This window comes from Sciurus carolinensis, chromosome 5, assembly GCF_902686445.1.
Source record: "Sciurus carolinensis chromosome 5, mSciCar1.2, whole genome shotgun sequence".
Taxonomy (NCBI): Eukaryota; Metazoa; Chordata; class Mammalia; order Rodentia; family Sciuridae; genus Sciurus; species Sciurus carolinensis.
In genome coordinates, this window is record NC_062217.1 from 68649229 (window position 1) to 68658374 (window position 9146).

The window sequence follows — 9146 nt, forward strand, 5'->3', positions numbered from 1 at the left end:
AAAGCATTTTAAATGTGAATCAATGTGTGACATATTTTTAATATGATTTATTTATTTTAAGATTTTTATTTTTATAGACTGCATTTTGATTCATTCTACATATTTTTTGCAGATGTTTGCCCAGATTCTAATGTTCTTCATTTAAATAATTGTATTTCAAGTTCTAGTTTTGAAATTAGTTGACTCTAAAATCATGGTCCACTGCCTCTTAAATCTAGTGTAGGAGTTGAAATGTCTGATGTCAGTGTGATTATTGATCTTTTCAGATAATTTACTCTTTTTCTTTGGAACTTAAATTTTCTCTTCAATATATTTTAAATGTCCCTATATTGTATCTAGGTGTGGGCTTTCTTTTTTTTTTGAACTCCACAAGCATTTTCAGTCTGAAGTTTTCTGTCTTTCATCTTGAATCTGGGAATTTCTTGGAATTTTTAATTCTGTCTACTCTTTTACTTTCCTCTGGGACACCTATTTTCTAGATTTGGTAATTCAATTTTTATCTTGCATGTCCCTTTTTATTTTATTTTTTTTACCTTTTTTTCCCTTTCCTCTTGTTAGCAGAGCATGTTTTTCAATCTACTCTTCCAGCTCTGGATAATTTTTTCTACCTATGGATCCCTCCTACTCTTTTTTCTACTCATTGCATTGTGTAATTTTTCTATTCCATTTTTTAATAGTGCAATATGGTTTCTTGTATTAAATAACTTATTTTTCCAGTTATAATTGATGGTATTTTTTATACACACATGTAAATATGTGTATCTTCTCTTATCTTTTAGGTGTATTTGCCATATTGCAATATACTTAGTATACTTTTTCTTGTGGTGTGTGTGTGTGTGTGTGTGTGTGTGTGTGTGTGTCAGGAGGAGCTGATGTGATGAACTCTGTAAGGAGAACCCTGAGCCCCACAGATTGCTGTTGATATTTTTGTTTGCTAATTTTTGGCTAGGGCAATACCCATAGAAAAGACAGTACTTTAGTCTGTGTTCCATCAAATCTGGACTTCCAGTGGTAGGAAGGGTGAAGGGTACAGGAATGGAAGATGATAGTGAATGTCTCTGGCCAGCTGGTCAGCCTGTCCAAGTTTTAGTTATCTCTGCATCTCAATAGAGATTCTGAACTGTCTATCTTACACCTCCAGTGAGGCTTCCCACTCAGCAAGACAGAAAAATTTTTAAAAAGATATAATTTCATATGATGATATGAACTTCAGAAAAAATTATTTCTTAAGGGACTTCAGAAATGATGATCTAGGAAACCTGTTCTGAGAAGTTGACTTTTGAACTGAGAACAGAATTAAAAAAAAAAAAAAAAAAAAAAAAGCCAGCAATGTAGGGATCCTGAGGGAAAGTATTCCAGATTGAAGGAAGATGTGTTAAGTTCCCAATGTAGGGAGGAATGTCTCCTATTGAAGGGTAGTTGGTGTCCTATCACTGAGTAGAAGAAATTTAGATCAGAGTTTGAGTTATGCAGGAGCAAGTCTGCTGGTTTCAAACATTAGGGCATGAAGTTCTCATTCCAAGTGTAAACTGAAACCATTGAAGGGTTTTAGAAGGTCCTTGTAGCCATGATTGTCTGAAGCAGAGTGCTTACAGTGAAGACAGAAAAAAATATGCTGTAGTTTAGAATGCAATTGATGAACATAGTTTGTAGCATGAAACATTCATTTGCATCATATTTTATGACTTTTTTTTCCACCAATTTCATTTTGTTCTGGAAAATTAAATCACTGTCTTCAGCATTTCAGAATGCTGACATTTAATCTAGATGTTCTTTTGTTATTGTCTGCCTGTCAATCTTTGTAAAATCTTTATATATCACGTCGAAATGATGGTAAATTATTTACATTAAATCCTCAATCTTTTTCTGACTTAACGTTTGCATTCAGGCATTCAACATAAATGCTTGAAGCAAGCAAAGGACTGAAGTTTTTCAAGTTTAGAAATTTCTTTCTTTTGTAATTGTACAGTTTTTCATAGTTCTCATAGTCACAAGTTTTTCATCACCAATTTCAATTAAATACCACCTTTTGTCAACAACCTCCCTCAAAAAATAGATAGAATGCCTCTTTAAACAGCCTGAGGCTTAAGACGGATTTTATATCATAAGAGAATTATGATGCCAAAGTGGATAATTAAATGAGCATCAGACATCATTGCTCCTAAAGTCAGTAACCGCAGTCTATAGCAGAGAATCCCCCAAGGGTACCCTCTCAAGATCTGTGGACTAGTCAATGAAGAGGGTCATTTTCTATAATGAATAAATTAAAAGGCCATTCTAGTGTCCTTTCAAAACAGAGTCATGCTTCATGGTAGTGTGCTGTTTCTAGTATTAACAATTAGTAACCCTATGATGTAGTCGTTTTGCTAAAATAAAGTTCTTCTCTGGGCACCATGGTACATAAAGCTTTTGCAAAAATTGGACCATACTGTACATGTTTTCTTACTTTAAAAAACACAGCAATGTATTATGGGCTTTAAAAAAATTCAGTGACTACTCTCTCAAAGCATGACTTTTAATAATAATTACAACAACAATAATAGCTTTTGAATTTTTTTCTAAGTGCTTTACATTTATTTATTCATTTAATTTTCACAATTTATTATGTAGATATTATTACTATAGTCCAAAGCTACATAGTTAAAATAGCCAAATTTATAACTTCTAATAATTAGAGCTAACATTTACAAAATACTTATACTTAGCTAATCGCTTGTAATGATTACTAAACATAAATTATTTTATTTATCTTTTTCCTGATAATTCTATGAATTTTTACCATTTGTTAAGTGGGAAAATCTTTTACAGAAGTAAAGCAAGTTGGTCAATCTAATAAATACTGGAGCCATGATTCAATCCTGGGGAAAAACATGAGTCTTTAAAAGATATAAAGTTATTACAGTAAATGTTACTGGATTACCCCATCATTTCAGTGCCCAAGTTCCAGGAGATCTGCTCCTAACCAAAAGCAAAAGAGTAATTTGCCATCTGGTACTTGGAGCTTCCTAGAATGTGAAAAAAAATAAAAAGCAGTGTTGTCAATTTTAAAAATATGCAGATTGATTCAATAGTTGTTCTGAATTTTCCTGTCTGCCGACAGAGTCATTCTTTCTGTTCCCTGCTCTGTGCCTGAAAATTCTGTCTGGTTTTTCCTTGAGGTTAGTCAATGAAAAGATCCAAAGGAGATGTGGGAAGAAAAAAGGAATGTCAAAGCATTTCTTCACCCTCCCTCTTTTGATTCTTTGGTGCCTTGTCTTTGGCAATAGCTGTGTTCTTCCACACACATAGCTCCTGCTCTGGGAACTCCACCCACTACAAGTCACATGTCCCAGGAAATCTAAGAGGAAATGTCTTTCCTTTCCCTTGTCCATTCAACCTTCAGTGTGGCAGTACTTCCCTTTACGATAGTCTGTTTATTGGAAACCTCAAGGATTGAGCTTTGTTTCCTACCAGCGCCTTAACTGATATAAAAGAAAACACACACACACACACACACACACACACACACACACACACACTAAGCTGATATGGTGGAGTGTTGGGCCTACATTTTCTTCTACTAGGTGCAGGGTCTCTGGTCTAATGCCGAGGTCCTTGATCCACTTTGAGTTGATTTTGTGCAGGGTGAAATATAGGGGTTAAATTTCATTCTGTTACATAAGGATTTTCAATTTTCCCCAGCATCATTTGCTGAAGAAGCTATCTTTTTTTCAGTGTATGTTTTTGACATCTTTGTCTAGTATGAGGTAACTGTACTAATGTGGGTTTTTCCCTGTGTCTTCTGTTCCAGTGGTCTCCATTTCTGTTTTGGTGCCAACATCATATTGTCTTTGTTACTAGAGCTCTGTAGTATGTTGGCTTAGGAACCAAATTTATGAACAAGACTCCTAAAGTGCAAGAAGTAAAATCAAAAATCAATAAATGGGATGGTATCAAACTAAAAAGTTTCTTCACAGCAAAGGAAACAATCAAGAATGTGAAGAGAGAATGTATAGAATGGGACAAATCTTGGCCACTTACACCTCAAATAGAGCATTACTCTCCAGGATACATAAAGAACTCAAAAAACTTAACAAAAACAAAACAAAACAAGAATCCAATCAATAAATGGGCAAAAGAATAGAATAGGCACTTTACAAAAGAATACAAATGGTCAACAAATACATGAAAAATTATTCAACATCTCTAGCAATTAGAGAAATGCAAATTAAAACCACAGTGAGATTTCATCTCATTCCAGTCAGAATGACAACAATCAAGAATACAAGTCGTGATACATTTTGGTGAGGATGTGGGGGAAAGGGTACACTTATACCTAGCTGATAGGACTGTAAATTGGTGCAACCACTCTGGAAAGCAGTTTGGTGATTCCTCAAAACACTGGGAATGGAACCACCATTTGATCTGGTTATACCACTCCTTGGTATATATGCAAAGAATTTAAAATCAGAGGACTACAGTGACACAGTCACATCAATGTGTATAGCAGCTCAGTTTAAAGTTATGTAACCAACCTAAGTGCCCTCCCAACCAGATGATTGGATAAAGAAATTATAGTATATATATACAATGAAATGACTTTATGACATTTTCTGGTGAGTGGATGGATCTGGAGACTATCATGCAAAGTGAAATAAGCTAATCCCAAAAAACCAAAGGTTGAACATTCTCTCTGGTATATGGATGCTAATACACAACAAGAAAGGGGGAGAATAGAAGTTCAGTGGATTAGACAAAGGAGAATGAAGGGAAGGAAGAGGGGTTAGTAATAGGAAAGACAGTGGAATGAATCTGACATAACTTTCCTATATTTGTATATGAATAGACCACAGTGAATCACCACATCATGTACAACCACAAGACTGGAATCCTAAGTGGAATAAGATGTACTCCAAATTTGTATAAATATGTCAAAATATGCTCTACTGTCATGTATAACTAATCAGAATAAATAAAAAAGTAACAGCATTCTGAAAAAAAATCAAACTAATATGATTAGTAAATTACTTCTTCTAGTAAGAGAGATGGTGAAGGCAGAATATTTTGACAATGGAACTCGAAAATTATGTGACAGCCAAACTAAGAAGCATCTGATTGTGTAGATAGACCAGGAGGAAAATATTTAGCCAGTTATTCCAAGGATTTACTTGTCAGCAATGATAGCCACGTTGCACAGAAGTTCTCATAAAACAAAACAAAACAGAACAACTTCACTGGGAACTGTCAATCAGGGTCTTTCACTAAAACCTGAAACCAAGGCAATAGAAATGTTGAGTAATGAAGATATTGTAAGGTATTCCATAGAGACCCTTTGGCCCTTTAAACCAGAAGAAGCAATGGATTCAACAATGCAGCTAGGAGAGAAGAATCATAGAATTACAAACTTTTACCCGCCCCAGGTTAGCAGTTATGGAAACCTCCTATCATATGCTTATACAGTACTAGTTCATGGCTGTGGTGGGTGAAAATAATTCTTCCATTTTTATTTAAACCCTCAGGACAAATCAGTCTAAGTTTGTTGGGGCTTCCTCTCTAAGCAACAAATTTGAGAATTAGTATGATTCTGTTTTGGAACAATACTTTTGGTGATTGACTATACTGTACAAGCGTTTACCTTTCTACTTGAGTTTCATTTTTATTTTGTCTCATAAATTCATGCAACAAAAGAAAATTGCTTGAGTCCTATTGTACTGTGAACACTCTAAGCTTTTAATTCCTATGTAATTTTAGGAAATTGATAGAAATGTACCATTTCCTCTAGATCACCCTAGCTATCTGTATAGTATATGCCTACTTTCCTTCAAGACATTTCTCAATGACTAACTCAGGCATGAAGTCCTTTTTGACATTCCTCTTTCTTATTTCCCAGGAATATTTCACCACTTCTTCTATTGTTGATACTGCTCACTGCCCATAGTGTTCATAGCTCCTTCACCATTTTTACTCTTTTATGTCTACCTACCAGAGGATTAACTCCCTGAAGGCAGCTGTGTTCCTCCTTTGCATCCTTAATATTTAACTGAGTACCTGGTCAGAATTTGCATAAAATTATCATTCTTGAATGAATAAATAAATATCACTTAGTCTGACATATGATATTAAGAGCAAGATTATAGGTCCAGCTTTTTCTAGATTTTGCAGTTATGGCCTTTTTAAAAATGGTATAGAAAAAACCTAAGAATAATTGAAGTAGATATTCCTAATTGTCTACTCAATATCATTCCCCCCCTTATTAACAGAATTCCTATTTTCAGAAGAAAACAATGCATTGCATTTAAAATACTTTCCTTAGATTTCCTTGAAGCTAAAGGAAGTTATGTTTTCCAGCCCTAGCCAATGTGATATAAGTGGAGGTATTCATGGAAAAACTGGGGTTTTCTGGTAGTTTAGTTTAGTTTTTTTTTTTTTTTTTTTTTTTTTTTTTTTTTGCGGTACTGGGGATTGAACCCAGGGTCTTGTGCTTGCAGTACTGGGGATTGAACCCAGGGTCTTGTGCTTGCAAGGCAAGTACTCTACTAACTGAGCTATATCCCCAGCCCTGGTAGTTTAGTTTATAGGTATGGCTATCTGTTACACACACTATAAACTGGTCTAAAATTTACTACTTCATCTGCCTCCTTCCTTCATTAAATATGAATATGATGTCTAGAAATGTAACATCTTTTTTGTCTTCTGTGTAGAAGTAGGCTTGTTCTTTGAGCATCGGCCCTAAAATGGCTTTCAACTTTGTTCCTTGTTGTATGAGATTTAAAAAAAAAGATCTTTACTTGTCTGAGCCATTGTTTGTCAGATTTTTGTAATATGCAGCTGAATACAATCCTGAACAATTCAACAATGTGCATCTTTTGGTAGCTCTCATTAACTTTTCACTTGTCATCACTTCTGTGGATGGGAAAATGGCTATGGGCCAAGATGCAGGAGGTTAACACACATTCTCAGTTCTTCTAAACTAATTTCAAGTGTTGTTTCAGTTTCTCTCCCTTCTTTAAAAAATTATATCTTAATGATCTGATTCCCTTTTCAGATAAACTTCATGCATAGGACTCTGTAGTATGTGATGACAGCTTTAATAGCAGGAAACAAGTGTGAACTTAGGAGACAAATGATTCTAGCATCTAGCTGCCTTCAGAGGAGGAGTGCTCAGAATAACTACAAGAAAACTAAAGCATAGACTGTTACAGACATTCCCTAATGTTGCATGGGTCACTTTTAAATATCACCCCACATTTGGGAAATTTATTTGGTTACCAAAATGGCAGCTATATTAGGGCAATAAGCTATTTTTGCCTTAATTTTGGTGGTTATGATGTTTAGCTGCAATTTTCCACAACAATGCTGTTGAGATTACCCAGTGGCTATGGCACTATTATGGTAATATATCCTCTAAAAATGAGCCAAGAAAAAACATTATCCTGCTCCCTAGTGTGGAAGTTCATGATCTTTGTCAAGCATTTGGCCCAAGAGTCTATTAAAGAAGACATTTTTAGGTAAGAACCAATTTCTCCAATAGCCTGCTTCTATAAAGAGGGAAGTAGGGCTTCCCTTGGTGAGAAAACTCCATAATTGATCTTTTTGCCTGGTTTCCATGTTTATAGATCTAACTATAGAATGCTGGCATTGAAGTTTTTGTTTCACAGAGGTAACTTAAAATAATTTGCTACCTAGTCCCTAGAAAAAGTGTTTATCAATACAATTAGTGAGTGCTGTTTACATGGGATGACTTACAAAGTCTCAAAGCCTGCTCCTTCCTGGTTTCCTCTATGATTGGGTCCTGCCACATAGTGTCTCTGTTATGGCTAATTTGAATTGTCAACTTGATTGGATTAAGAGATGCGAATGATTAAGAAGCTTCTGACTGTGTCAATGAGGGCATGTCTAGGAATAATTGGAAAGTAAGATAGGAACTAAAGTGAAGCCCCTCCCTAAGTGAGGGTAGCACGGCCGAATAGGATGGAATAAAAGCTGGAAGAACAAGGAAGCAGATGCAGATGCAAGCTCGACTCTTTTTTAAGGGGTTCTTGGTTGCTGCTGTGATCATCTGAGGACATCAAACTCTTGCTTCTTCACTCTTCCAAAGCAGACTCTGCCAGTGATTCTCCAGGTAGTTTCCAGAAGCCTTGGTCTTGGACTAGGGTAGCACTGTTGATCTTTCTTGTTCTGGGACTTCTGCATCTTGAACTGCACAGCTACTGGTTCTTCTAGCTCTCCAACTGCAGACGGTCATTGTGGACTATCCAGCTTCTGGTCATGTAAGCCAATCTAATAAATTCCCTTTTTATAATCATACTTCCTGTTGATTCTTTGCCTCTAGAGAACCATGACTAATACAGTCTACCTCTGCTTCTCCCATCTTTTACTTCCTAACTTTCTGAATTTGTATTACACAATACCAACAACTCACTGGGTCTGAAGTTTACTTTGAGTTAGAAAACTAGTCAAAGGAAGTGCTTTAAATGAATTAATTCAGCAATTATGAATCCAAGTTCATTTGTATAAAACTAAATAACCAGGCTGCATATATAGTTCTCATCAGCCTTGACTGAGATGTCCTCTCCTAGGGCCCCTAACTTCTAACAAAGATGAACAAGAAACAGTATTGTAAAATCCATCTTGGTGACTGTAGTAAAGCTGGCATAACATTTTCCAATGTGTGATTGTAATAGTTACTGTGGTTAACCTGTGACAGCATTAATCCATTTTTCCTTTTCTGTAGCAGAAATTAGGATTTTTTATGGTGTTCAACACCAATTTACAGAGTGCACAAACGTCCTTTCCATGAACTTATTGGTCTTAAGAAGAAAATATCCCAATTCAGGCTGAGACATGGAGACATGTTTTGTAGGCTTTTAGAGGGTTCTTCCTCCCTTTTTCTCAGGCTTATTTAGGTTAGCTTGAGTTGTTTTTCTGTTACTTGTTGCTAAAGGGATTCTGAATAATAAACTCATTACTGTTTTCCAAATAATTTTTCTTTCTGAATACAGTACCAGGAAACATATTGTATTCCTTACTGAATTATTTTTCTCTACTCTTTCTGAAAATAAGAGCTATTCCAATTTGCCTGACTTTGGGCATCTTGCAAATCTAGAGCCAATTTTATATGCAGCAACAGCTATGTTGACATTTGGTGTAAGCATATTTTCTCCTTT